The following is a 13,651-nucleotide window of genomic DNA, read 5'->3' on the forward strand; positions in this document are numbered from 1 at the left end:
GACTCCAGACTATCCAGAACGCAGCTGCCAGTCTGATACTCAACCGGTCCAAGAGAACCAGCACCTTAAGGACTTCCATTGGCTGCCGATCTATAAGAGATGCCACTTCAAACTCCTGACCCATGCCTACAAAGCCCTCCATAACCAAAGACTCACCTACATGAACCACTGCCTTCACACCCACCAACCTCCGCTCGTACACATCAGTCTCGCAAAGATACCACGCATATGCCGCTCCCATGCTGGAGAATGCTCCTTCTCCCACTTCATCACCAAAGCCTAGAACACCCTTTCCCTCCACCTGTGTACCACACCCTCACACTTCAGAAAGGAACTTAAAACCTGGCTTTTCAAATAAACACCTGCTGCAAGCACCTGGATACCCACTCGGGTGACAAGCCGCGCTATGCAAGTACCACTTGATTGATTGATTAATATAATGTAAAACTCTTATTAAAATAATAATTTTGATTTATAATATAATTTACTAATTTGTTTTTAAATGTAATAATATAACAAGTAGATATTTGTACATGTATACTTATACACACTAAATTAAAAACATAACAAATAAACTGGAAACATTTAAAAGGCACACCAATTTAATTACACTTAAAAAGTAAACAATATAAAATACATTTTACTAATAATATATTATATATTACAAGCATTACTAATTCAAAAATATAATTTAAAATACACAGGAATATAATAATGATAACATTTTAAACAATATAAACAAAACTATACATTTCTAGGAATAATACATATAGGGGGTCATTCTGGGCCACCGACCACGGGAGCACCGCCAACAGGCTGGCGGTGCTCCCGAGGGCATTCTGACCGCGGCGGTTCAGCCGCGGTCAGAAAGGGTAAACCGGCGGTCTCCTGCCGGTTTACCACTGCCCGTTGGAATACTCCAAGGCGGCGCAGCTTGCTGCGCCGCCGAGGGGATTCCGACCCCCCCTACCGCCATCCAGTTCCCGGCGGTCCGCCCGCCGGGAACCGGATGGCGGTAGGGGGGGTCGCGGGGCCCCTGGGGGCCCCTGCAGTGCCCATGCCACTGGCATGGGCACTGCAGGGGCCCCCGTAAGAGGGCCCCTACAAGTATTTCACTGTCTGCTTGGCAGACAGTGAAATACGCGACGGGTGCAACAGCACCCGTCGCACCTTCCCACTCCGCCGGCTCGATTACGAGCCGGCATCCTCGTGGGAAGGGAGTTTTTCCCTGGGCTGGCGGGCGGTCTTTTGGCGACCGCCCACCAGCCCAGGGAAAAACTTAGAATACCGACCGCGGAGCGGTATTTCGGAGGGGGGAACTCTGGCGGGCGGCCTCCGCCGCCCGTCAGGGTCAGAATGACCCCCATAATATTCCCACTCCAGTCTGGGTAACAGTAAGGAAAGTGTTGGACTCATAAAGGTAAAAATTTCCTACTCCCACTCCGTCAGTGCTACGGTAGGGAAAGCATCAGACTCAGGAGGGGTATAATTTATTATTCCCACTCCTGTATGTGCTACAGTAGGGAAATGGTCGAACTCAGGAGGAGTTATATGCACTATACCCACTCCAATCAGTGCAACAGTAGATAAAGTGTTGGACTCAGAAGGGTTAAAATTTACTATTCCCACTCCAGTCTGTGCAACAGTAGGGAAAGTTTTGGACTCAGGAGGGATCAAATGTACTATTCCCACTCCAGTTGGTGCAACATTAAGGAAAGTGATGGACTCAGGAGGGGTAAAATTTACTATTCCCACTCCAGTCTATGCAACAGTATGAAAAGCATTGGACTCAGGAGGGGTAAATTTTACTATTCTGACTCTAGTCGGTGCAACAGTAGGGAAAGTGTTGGACTCAGGAGGGGTAAATTTTACTTTTCCCACTCCAGGCGGAGCAACAGTAAGGAAAGTGTTGGACTGTGGAGGAGTAAAATTTACTAATCCCATTCCAGTCGGTGCAACATGAGAGAAAGCGCTGGACTCAGGAGGGGGGAAATTTACTATTCCCACTCCAGTCAGTGCAACAGTAGTGAAAGTACTTCACTTCAGACACATACCTTATTTTAATACAAGTATTAATTTGATAAAATTATGAAATTATTAACATAAAATTAAATTTATACAATAAAAAATCAAACAATTAAAATATCATCGTTTAAAATAATTAATATAAGAAAACGTTTGATCTAATAACTATTTCATTAAATTCCCACACTATTAAAGAACATTAAACATAGATCTAAATTTAAAAACTATATTAATTACATAATTTACATAATTAATTTACATTTAATTATAAGCAATTTATAATTAATCAATTATTCTTTAATCACCTTCCCACCCTATACCTCTACAAATCCAACAACATGCACCTAAAATATAACTTAATAATATTATTTGCACAATTTCCATTCTTAATAATCAAATAATTAATATTAATTAAAAAATATATAAATTAATTATATTCAGTTAACTTCCTACTCTGTAACCCTACAAACCTCACAACCTGCCACAACACTATAAATTACTGTTTTACAATTAAATTTAAAATATAAATACTTTAAAGTTACAAACTAAATTTAAAAATACTAACAACAATTATACAAACAATACAAAATATAGACAATGAAATTTTATTTAAACACATAACAAAACTTAGAAAACAATATTTCTTACCTTTGAAACATCAATATTTTTAGTCAGCGATATTTCTGTACATGATACTTCTGTGGCATGATATAAAAAACTCAATATCTCTGCAACGTGATATTTTTAAGTAGATTTTTTGCCTGAACACCTTTTTCTCTTAACAACAAAAATCAAATCTAATTTTCCAAAAGGGGAATTATTACAAATCTACGTTTGGAGATTACACCTGACTCAGTGTCTTGAAATGTGTTGCATAGTAGGTCTCTCATTAAGAGCCAGAGTCGGGACATCAGATTCTAAAATCCGGTTGTTCACTGCTACTACTTCACAACAGTGGAAACAAGTGGTGGTCCCCTCCGCTGCTGGCGAAGCACTTGCTTCCATGGTGCTCTCGTTCCTTCCTTGGGTCTCCAGAGACCACAGCCTTGTGGCATAATGGTGTGTGATAGTCTTGCCCATCTTCAGTCTTCTCTCTTTGGTCTCCAGAGCCCGAGGGAGGTAGTGAAATGCAGGTGCAAATTTGCTTTCACCACCTGCCACATTCCCTCCCAGCTATGGATCTCTGCAGACCAATGGCTGATGGGGATTCTAGGGTGACACCGACCCAGTTCTTACAACACTTGTCAATGCAGCACCAGATCTCTGCTCCTTCGTTACAGGGGTCTATGACACTCAAAACTCTGAACACACCCCAGAGTGCTTTATTGTTCCATGGCTTGGTTGATTATACACCACCCAGTCAGTGCTTTAAATGGAGTGAAATCTGAGTACTTTTCTTTAACCTTGGAATCCTCTTTTCATTCCTGCTTCTAATATGTCACATTCTTTTCATTAACATGGCCAGACACATAAATCACACAAAGGCGCAGAAGGAGAGCCTTCAATTTACAATCACCCGAGCTAAGGCCCTTGCTGTTACCAAGATACCAGTTTGGGGTGTGCAAAATTGCGAATTAAAAGGTTGCACAACATTAGGCATATTTTTTAACTTTACCAACTTCTTGAAGTTCAAATCTGGTAAAGTTTAAAAAATGCAGAAGATGCTAAAATGGAGTCTTGCATGAAAGAGAGAGAACATTCTTGTAGCTTCTTGAAGAGCCACATTGCCAATGGAAAGGCATTCACCACCCAAAAACTGCATATCCCAACTAGCAGAAGCTTAGCTGCCAAGTTTGCAGTCTCCTCATGTGACACATCCATACATTAAGTGCACTTATGTGTGGTATGAGAATGTCTTACGTGTGACACTTTGAGTGATACTTTATCACAGGTACAAACAATTTATAATGCAATAACTGACCGAAATTACCACATTCTGTATAATGTGTGTAACATTACAAAAACTAAGTGGGAATAGCTAACCATATTGGTTGTGCTTGGTGAAAAGTCAGAGTTACAAGAAACAAGGCCATTAAGCAAATTTTCATGGGCTTTTCACAAAGCAGATATTGTGTGTAATATTGAGCTCACAATCTATGTAAAACAGTAAAAATACAGAATGTTAATACCACATTGGTGTGGAGAGGTGGAGAACTCGAGGGTGCAGTAGTAATTAACACCTTACGAAAACAACCTTGTGTTACCTTTGCAGAATTGCTTCTCGATATATATATATATATATATATATATATATATATATATATATATATGTATATATATATATATATATATATATATATATATATATATGTATATCAATTATTCATTTTTAGGAAAGCAAAATTAAACATTTAGGGCCTGATTTAGAATTCGGCAGATGGGTTACTCCATAACAACGGTGATGGATATCCCATCCACGGAAACCTAAATCCCATAGCATATAATGGGATTTAAATTTCGGCAGATGGGATATCATCACCGTTGTGATAGAGTAACCTGCCTGCCGAGTTCTAAGTCAGGCCCTTAATGTTTGCAGCTCTAAATATGGGACATGTACCATAAGAAATTATAAAACTCTATTTACATGAGTTGACAAATTATGTTTTCATTTTCTTCTTAACTTTATCATGAATAAACTAAATAATTAAATAACTTTGCGCTGCATTGGCTGCACCCACCATGCTATTGGCTTGCATGAAAGAACTGAGGGGAATAGAGCAGGGTTACTTGATACCAAGCTAGGCTGAGCCAGGACAAGCATGGGGTAGCTCGAGTGGTGCTGACATTATTGAAGGCTACGAGGCCTGCCAGGAGTGGGACTGGCCTCGGGTCGTCAGTGCAGTGCTCCATCCTGTGCAGCTGCTCCTCTGCTACTTAAGTTTTCTCAGAGCAAGAGGTCACCTGCTTTCCCTGCTGAATCAGTCACTTCTTCCAGTTTTGTTATGTTGTGCTTTATTGATTTGTGTAGCATACTAATCACACAAAAAGGGTATCCAGGAGCTTGGGCAGGTGTGTAGGTTTGTGGTTCCGAAGAGCCAGGTCTTCAGCTTCCTTGCAGATGTTGGGAATCTGTGCAAGTGCGAGTGAGGTAAAGTGTCAGCGTCTGGTGGGTTGGTTAAAGTATGTGCGGCTGTTCAGGCATTCTGGTCCTGTGTTGTGTAGGGTTTTGCATGTGTGCGTGAGAAGTATGAATTGGCTGCACCTGTGAATGGGAGCCAGTGAAGCTTCCTGAGGTGCGGTGTGATATGGGTGCCACATGGGAGGTCGAGTATGAGTCTTGCAGCGGTGTTCTTGACGATCTGGAGTAGGAGTTGTTTGGAGAATCAGGTATAAAGAGTGTTGCCGTAGTCCAGCCTGCCGGTGATGAGTGCTTGTGTGATGGTCCATCTGGTGTTCTGATACAACCGTTTGAAGATTTTTCGCAGCATGCATAAGATGTGGAAGCAGGAGGTGCAAACTGCGTTGATTTGAGCCTTCAAGTTCTAGACAGTCTTACTTACTTGAAGCTAGCACAGTGTTCCTCACTAAGCATGCACCCAGGTCCCTGCTGCATGCATTATATGACCGGAGAAGGTCAACAGGTGCTCATAAACTAGTCTACAATATTCTACCTGCTGAAAAAGAACATACGTGGGGGCTAAGAGGGCTTCAGAAAGGGGCTAATGAATATGATCGCCATTACCCCGATGTCAGAAATCATCCTGTGCAGCAGGCTGGAGTCTGTCTGTGTTTTGTGATACTGGTTTGAAACACACCCGGAGGCCACATTTGTGAAACTATTAAGTAAACAAACGTAGCTGGGCCCGAGGCTGTCATCTATCAGTGACTATCACTGCTTGCCCCATGTCCTGCGCGTAACTGCCTGAGTAGCAGTGTATTACAATGCTGGCTGCTTCCTAAAATGACTGTCAGCTGCCCACAGTCCAGCCCAGACAGCTCAGTGGGAAAGGTGCAGCAGCATTGCCGCCAGCTCATAATAGAGCCAACTGCAATGCTGCTGCATGCAAGGGTGCTGGCCAGGGGGACCCCTGGACTGCCCATGTTATGGGCATGGGCAGTACAGGGGCCCACATGTGGCCCTCTGCACTGGTTCTCTGACAGCCTTTTCAGAGCGGTGGTACCGCCATGAAAAGGCTGGCGGAGAACAAGGTTGTAATCAGCAGGGTAGCGCTGAGTTCAGCACTGCTCTGGCTGATTGCAACCAGCCCCGCCATCAGCCCATCGGTATCTAGGGTCCTGGCAGGGACTGCGGTGGGTTGGCGGGTCTGCCCGCCAACCTCGTAATGTAGTGGCTGGACTGCCACAGCCACGGCGGTCCGACCACCACCACAAGTCTGGCAGTCCTAGGACTGCAAGACTCATAATCAGGGCCTTCATTTTGCACAATTAAGCACTGCCTTTAACCACTATCAATATTGATAAAAGACTAATGTACAACATTTTCTGGTGGTTAAATGTTTTTTAGTCCCTCAATACTACGAGTGTGTGTCAGGTTTGTAAAAGAACTTCCTACAAAAATGAATGGATGTGAAATTTGCTGGCAGTTATTATTCATGGCCTGTTTCAATATTATGTTACGATAATAACTGATGTAGCTTAAAACCATTGAATCGGGTGCCCTAAAACGAACAATGAATGGGCCTATCATTTCAGGAAGATTTTATCCCTTTACAGATCTCGGATTGGGATAATATAATGGAATTCTTAAATAATCCTAATTAATGAATGTTCACTATTGTTTTTGCGAAAGTAGCATAATACCTAGATGTGCTTTTCAGAGGCAGGCGTATCAAGATGGCCGCATAGACGCGTCACAGGAAGACTCCCGTCCCACGCCATTTAATCCGGAAATATCCTGCAGCCCTTGGCCCCCTCGAGTGACAGAAAACACACAGAGGAAAGAGAACATATATTGAGTTTCCCCAGAGCATAGCTGGTCCCCCGGGCTGCCCCTAATCCATAGTTTGAGGCCTTCCGTGAAGTGGCCACCAGGGAGAGGGGCGGGGCCAAGGTGAGGCATGCCTGCCTGGTCTGGACTCCCCAGAGGATCGCTTGTGCCAGCAGAGGGAGAGGAAGTGGCAGCAGTGAAGGACAGTCCCCCGAGTGGATGGCGCTGCGGCGGGGGCGTCCTATGAATCCGGAGCAGAACCGGTGCGGTGAGCTTGCGGGTGCTGGGCCTGCCGCGCTCCGCGGCCTGGATTTCCCCGAAGATCGCTCACGCTGGCATAGGAAAAGGATGCAGTGGCAGAGGAGGACGGCCCCCGATTGCACAGTGCTGCAGAGGAGGCGTCCTCCAAAACCAGAGCTGAAACGGGGCAGTGGGCCTGGGGGTGCTGGGCCTGCTGCGCCCGACAGCCTGGGAGTGGTCGTTAGGGCTGGAGAGTGGAGACAGACAAGAACTTGAGGCAGACCCCGTGCGCCTTTTGCAGGATGACGGCCTGCATGCAGGCCCTGCGAAAGGCCTGCTTACCTGGCCTCGTTCCCTCTGGTGACGGCTCACACCGGCATCAGAAAAAGGAAGCAGTGATAATAGTGGATGCCCTCCTGCGGAGACAGCGAAGCAGCAGGGGCGTACTGGGATCCTGGAGTAGCAATGAGACGGTGATCATGGGGGTGCCGGAGCTGAAGCCGTCCGTGGCCTAGGGGTGGCTGCGGGTGCTGGAGAGAGGTACCAGACTGGAGCACGTAGCAGGCCCCATGCACCTTATGAAAGGAGATGCCCTGAGAGTGGGGCTGACGTAGGGCCTACCTACCGGACCAGCTACCATCCCCACAGATGGCTCTCTGGAGCCTTTGAATAACAGAAGTCACGAGGGACTCACAGGTGGATTACGGGCGATCAAGAATGGCTCTAAGTGCAGTGCCCATTGGCCTGGAAGTACTGGTTTGGGGCTGTGCGGTGCCACTATGGGCAAAGATTAACTACACAAAGGAGCCCAATCCAACAAGATCATGCAATACACCACCCCAGGGCGTGGATTGAGCGCTGCGGAGGGGCAAGACCCTCCAGCCCAGCCCTCACATGAGACTGCAGATATTCTAGAGGCAATCAAAGGGAGCTGAGACGCTCTAAAGAACCTGATGGACACTATGGCAATGGACATAAACCACTTCCGCCTGGACCTCCGTAAGGTGGCGGAAAGAGTAACGAACATGGAGGAGGAAGTAACGACGCTTCGGGCTACAGTTAAAGAACTCCAAACAAAGGTCACAAAACTTACTAAAATAGCTTTCCAGAACTCAGAATGACTTGAAGACGCAGAGGGCAGCTCACTCCATAATAACCTCTGTCTGGTGGGGTTCCCGGAACGGGTGGAGGGGCCCTCCACAGAACTTTTCCTAGAAGACTAGTTAGTTAATGCCCTACAAACCGTGTGCCTTTCAAAATTCTTCACGGTAGAGAGGGCGCATACAGCCTTGGCCCGATTCCGAAACCTGGCGCACCACTCCGAGCAATTATAGCACGCCCTTTCAACCACAGGGATAGAGACTTAATCATTCAACATGTGGTGCTCCGAATATTTCTCGCAGCTATACGCGCCACCGGTGGGACTTAGGGAGGCAGATATGAAGGAGTATTTTGAGAACATTGCGCTAGTATGGTTTGAGGAGGCACACAGGATGTATCTGGATATGCCGTTCACAGTAGAGGAAGTGGCGGCGGCGATTCGAAGCCTACCCGGAGATAAATCTCCGGGCACTGATGGTTTAACCCCTGCTTTTTATAAAGAATATGTGGAAATCCTTGCTCCCTATTTGTTGGAGGTGTATGAGGAGTCTCTGGCGACTGGGTCACTCCCGACCTCCCACCGGGAGGCTTTAATAATAATTGTTTTGAGGCCTGGGAAGGACCCGACACGATGCGATTCGTATCGCCCACTTTCCATGATAAACATTGATAACAAGATTCTCGCAAAAATGATAGCGACTCGCCTACAGCCACTACTCTCTAGAATGGTGCTTCCGGATCAATCAGGCTTTATCCCTGGGAGATCCACGAGCCATAATCTGCGTACTTTCTTTGCGGTGCTGGGATCATTAGAGACAGACGATGATGTAGCGGCAGTGTTTCTTGATGCAACTAAGGCCTTTGATTCCCTGGCTTGGTATATATGTTTCCGCTTCTGAGCCGGGTAGGTCTCAGCGCGCGTTTTGTGAACTGGATCAGGTTGCTGTATACCCTTCCCACTGCCAGGTTGCGCCTTAACGGTGGTGTATCGGCCCCATTCCTGATCTCGCGGGGTACACGACAGGGCTGCCCGCTGTCTCCGCTTCTTTTCGCGGCTGCGAAGGAGCCTCTGGCGGCGGGACTGAGACAGAAATATAGCAATAGCGGCTTACAGTTCCGGCAACGCCCTGTCTTGATATCTTTATATGCAGATGATATCGCGATATACGTGCGAAACCCCGGGCAGAAATTAGACATCTTATTAGATGAAATTGTTCGCTTCGGCAATTTTTCTGGGGTCACTATTAATTGGTCGAAATCAATGATCCTGCCACTAACTCCTAGTGTGGAGAGATTTGACTCACGATACCCGTTGGTTTGGGCAGATGGACCGGTGCGTTATCTAGGCATACACCTGTGCTGCGACGCGGAATCGCTTCGGCTTGCTAATTATGGGACAGCGCTGACATGGCTAGAGGAAAAGGTGGAGGTCTGGAAAGCTTTGCCACTTTCGCTGACTGGTCGCATTGCTATTGCCAAGATGGTGGTACTCCCTAAATTTTTGTATTGTACTTACTAAGGCCTATTTCCGGCGCCTGAGATCTGCGCTTGTTCGGCTGGCATGGGCGGGGCGACAGTCCCGTATCGCTTGGGAGAAACTGACGCTGCCATTTGAGCGGGGCGGATTGGCAGCCCCAGACCTGGAGTTATATTATCACTGTGCACAGGCGCATTTTGCATACTATTGGCTGAATCCGACCCGTTATATGCCACACCTTGCACCGGAGAGTGATTCTGTCTGGCCTGACGGCTTGGTATGCGCGCTCGGCGGTCGGGTTCCCCCCCGTTCTGGAGGAGTTGACACAGTCTCCTGCACTGCGGGAGCATGGAGAGCGTTAATGCAGCGGGCCGGGATATCTGCACCCTTTGCTCCTTCGCTGCCTGTTATGGCAGTGGCTGATGCCCAGATGTTTCGTGATGGTGGGGTGCGCGGGTTTCTACGAGACGCTGGCTTGACGGTGCTGGGAGACTGGGTAGTGGACGGTCGGCTGTTGGATATTCCTGATGCACTCTCGGAATGCGATGGCACCCCGTTGCAACGTTTTTGTGCTATCCGGGTCCGCGTTTTGCTGCAAGATCGATTTTTTGAAGTGCCGGATGCTCCCTTGGAGTTTCGTGCTCTGGAGGCACTTTGTAGCGCGAGATCCCCCTCCAAGCTGATAACTAAGCTGTATAATGCTGCGCAGGAGCAGGGGAGTGGCCTTGTGGTGTCCTCTAGGACTGCATGGGAGAGAGATGTGGGGGAGCCTATCCCGGAGGCAATGTGGCGTAGTTGTTGTGCTCATATGAGGACACTGTCCCCAAATTATAGATTGCGCCTGCTGCATTTTAAGTTTCTGCACCGACTATATTATATGCCCAAGAAACTACATTCCATGGGGCTGCTAGCGGATACATGCTGCGCTCGTTGCGGGGCTCGGGACGCGGGCTTCTTTCACCTGGCATGGGAGTGCGCGAAAGTGTATAAGTTTTGGGAGGAGATAAGACGGTCGATTGCTGAAATTATAGAGGTGGAGGTCCCCCTCTACCCTAAGATAGCGCTGTTGGGATATTTGGACGAGGTTCAGGGCCCGCATAGACGCTTGGTGGGCCTTCTCATGCTGCTGGCTAAGCGTAGAGTCGCGATGTGCTGGGGCCGGGGGAGAGCCCCCCGTAGGTCTGACTGGTTACGAGATGCTGCTTTTTGTCATGATCAGCTGTTAATATTCTGGGAACTTATGCCAGAGGGATCCCGCCCCAAAGATATCTGGGCCCCTCTAAATGAATATTTGGCGACGCAAACTGAGGGCGCTGTGTGACTGATGTCTCCCATTTGCGCGCTTCATTCCCCCTCAGATCATGCGAGTTATCTTGTTGTATGATAATCCTGCACAATGTGAATGTGTGCTCCACCTGCCTGTTTTTAGAGGTTATTGCAACTGTTATTTTATGCAGTTCTTCCTGCTCGACGATGTCAGATTAATACCATTGGGTGTGTCTGTCCTTGTCCTACTCTGGGGCGGCGGACTTTTTCGCTCCTCCGGTGTGGAAGCTCTTTTTTGGAACGGATCCCTTGATATCAACATATAGAGAGAGATACTGGCAGAGACCCGCCTGCGATTTGGGATACCACAGTAGTTATACGATTTGTAATGGCTCTCATATATCCTTATCCTCTCGTCGAGAGATCTGCTGTATTAATGTATGTTTATTTGATTTGTGTTTAAATGAATAAAATAATTAAAAAATAAAAATAAAAATAAAAACATGTGCGTGCTCCGGCTCTCCTAACTATGAGGGTAGGCCCATTCTTATTTTTCTGGATTACACGAGAAAAGTGCAAGAACTTCAGAGAGACTTCCTCGGGGTTAAAAGAAAGCTATGCAACAATAACATCAAGTACAGTCTCCTCTTTCCGGCCAAACTGAGAATACAATATGGAAAATCAACACACTTTTTCGAGACTCCACAGCAGGTGTTTGATTGGATGGAAACCCAAGGTTTATAGCAAGGAGAACACGCTTTTAGACTGCAGAGACCTAGGTGGTCAGGGTCCAAAGGCCTCCTCGAACAACTCGAGCTCCCACAGGAGAAAATTGTGTTTTGTCATCGGATGGAGCCCGCACGCTGACAGAAATGGTGGGGGCGGCGGTGATCCTGGAGGAAGATCTGGAAGCGACCTCTAACCTCTTCCTCCCAACGTCCCACTCTACAGATACTCACCACTCCAACTGTTTGGACATTTGACACTGTAACATGATGATGCACCCCTCCAGCGCATCTGTTAATGGGAGGGCAGTATGTCTTTTGGTACTGTGCCCTGCTTGGGTGGGTGACGGGGATCCTTACAACTCCTTTCCCTTTTCATACAATTCCGGGTTATCTAGGCCCGATTGGACCTTTGTTGGGGGCAGTTTGGGACTGATTAGTCAAGATTTGGGACGGGATGGCTCGGAATCTGGGTGTTCTGAAATTGCAGAGCCTAAGTTAGGCTCGTAACGAAGGGTCACTTGAGGTCCTGACCTGATTCTTCAATAGCACATATTTTAATTCTGTATATATAAGTTCAGATTTTTTCCTTTTGGGGGGATACGTGGGGCAGGGTTTCACACCCTCATGGGGAGTTGGTTTTGGATGTATCTGTTTTTACCACCAAACCTGCCATAACGCAAACGCATGTCTACCCGGTTGGACGGCCTTCGTGGCATACTGCTGGCCACCCTGGAGTTCTTTGGGTCCCTCTGGTCACAGTGATAATACACTACAGAAGAGTTCATGGATGGTAGGAATTGGAACGGAATATAAAATTCTGACTTGGAATGTACGGGGCCTTAATAACCCTACTAAATGAAATAGGGTCTACGCTTTCCTGAAGGTGGGGTCACCATAGTTCTCTTACAGGAGTCACACCTCTGGGGACAATGTATTAAGTATCTACAGAGAAGATGGAAGGGTCAGGTCTTTGCTACCTCCTATTCAGGCTGTGCAAGAGGAGAGCTTATATGGGTGGCCCGAGAGTCCCCTTCAGGGCCTTCAGGTCATGGATTGATGAATGGAGTAGATATGTCTTGCTGAAGGGAACACTGGATGCTCAACAGATTTGTATAGTTAATGTATATGGCCCGAATATAGATGATGGTGAATTCCTGGGTTCTAGGACGAAAACAGGCTCAGATTACACCCACCACTGACCTGATTGTGGCAGGTGACTTTAACTGTATGCTGGAAAGCAATATGGAGAGATCACCCACCAAGCTGTCTGACTGTTGGCTCCAACTCGAGAAACATAATAGAACAGCAGCCCGTAGACGTTGGTACCTAGAGGGGGATAAGGCAGGGAAGATGCTAGCTCATTTAATCAAGACAGAGAAATCACTCGATCCCGTACTATCCATACGGGACTGTCAGGGCCAGGAGGTATACTCAGCATGCCATAAATGATGTTTTTATGGACCACCTCTGGAGGGTGTATACCCAACCTCCCACTAACATTGAAGAGACAGATAGACAAAACTACTTGCAATCATTACGCCTTGCATCTCTCTCAGAATTAGATCGTGACAATCTTGGGAGCCCGATTGAAAAAACTGAAATCTTGGAGGTCATGACAGCACTGAAGTCGGCCAGAGCACCTGGGAGTGATGGTATACCATCGGATTTTTATAAGGCATTCCCAGGGGTGTTGGCGGAGAATCTGACAGAGGTGTGTGCCGAAGCATATAAAACAGGACACCTCCCTCAGGCCATGACCGAAGCTCTTATAGCACTCATACCCAAACCAGACAAGGATAGGCTAGACGCAGGTTCCTACCAACCCATATCAATGCTCAATATAGACATAAAGATTTTAAGCAGTATCCTGGCGGCGAGACTGCTCCCTCACATCCCGTCCCTTGTTCACGAGGACCAGTCAGGGTT

The 13,651-nt window shown here is 46.9% G+C and overlaps 1 protein-coding gene across 1 annotated transcript in view; it reads left to right on the forward strand.

Annotated features, from left to right (window-relative positions):
- ALK (ALK receptor tyrosine kinase) overlaps nucleotides 1–13,651 on the forward strand; it is a 2,590,648-nt gene that overhangs the window by 882,146 nt on the left and 1,694,851 nt on the right. The gene's annotated exons all lie outside the window — the stretch shown is intronic.

Source organism: Pleurodeles waltl, chromosome 5 (genome assembly GCF_031143425.1).
Source record: "Pleurodeles waltl isolate 20211129_DDA chromosome 5, aPleWal1.hap1.20221129, whole genome shotgun sequence".
Taxonomy (NCBI): Eukaryota; Metazoa; Chordata; class Amphibia; order Caudata; family Salamandridae; genus Pleurodeles; species Pleurodeles waltl.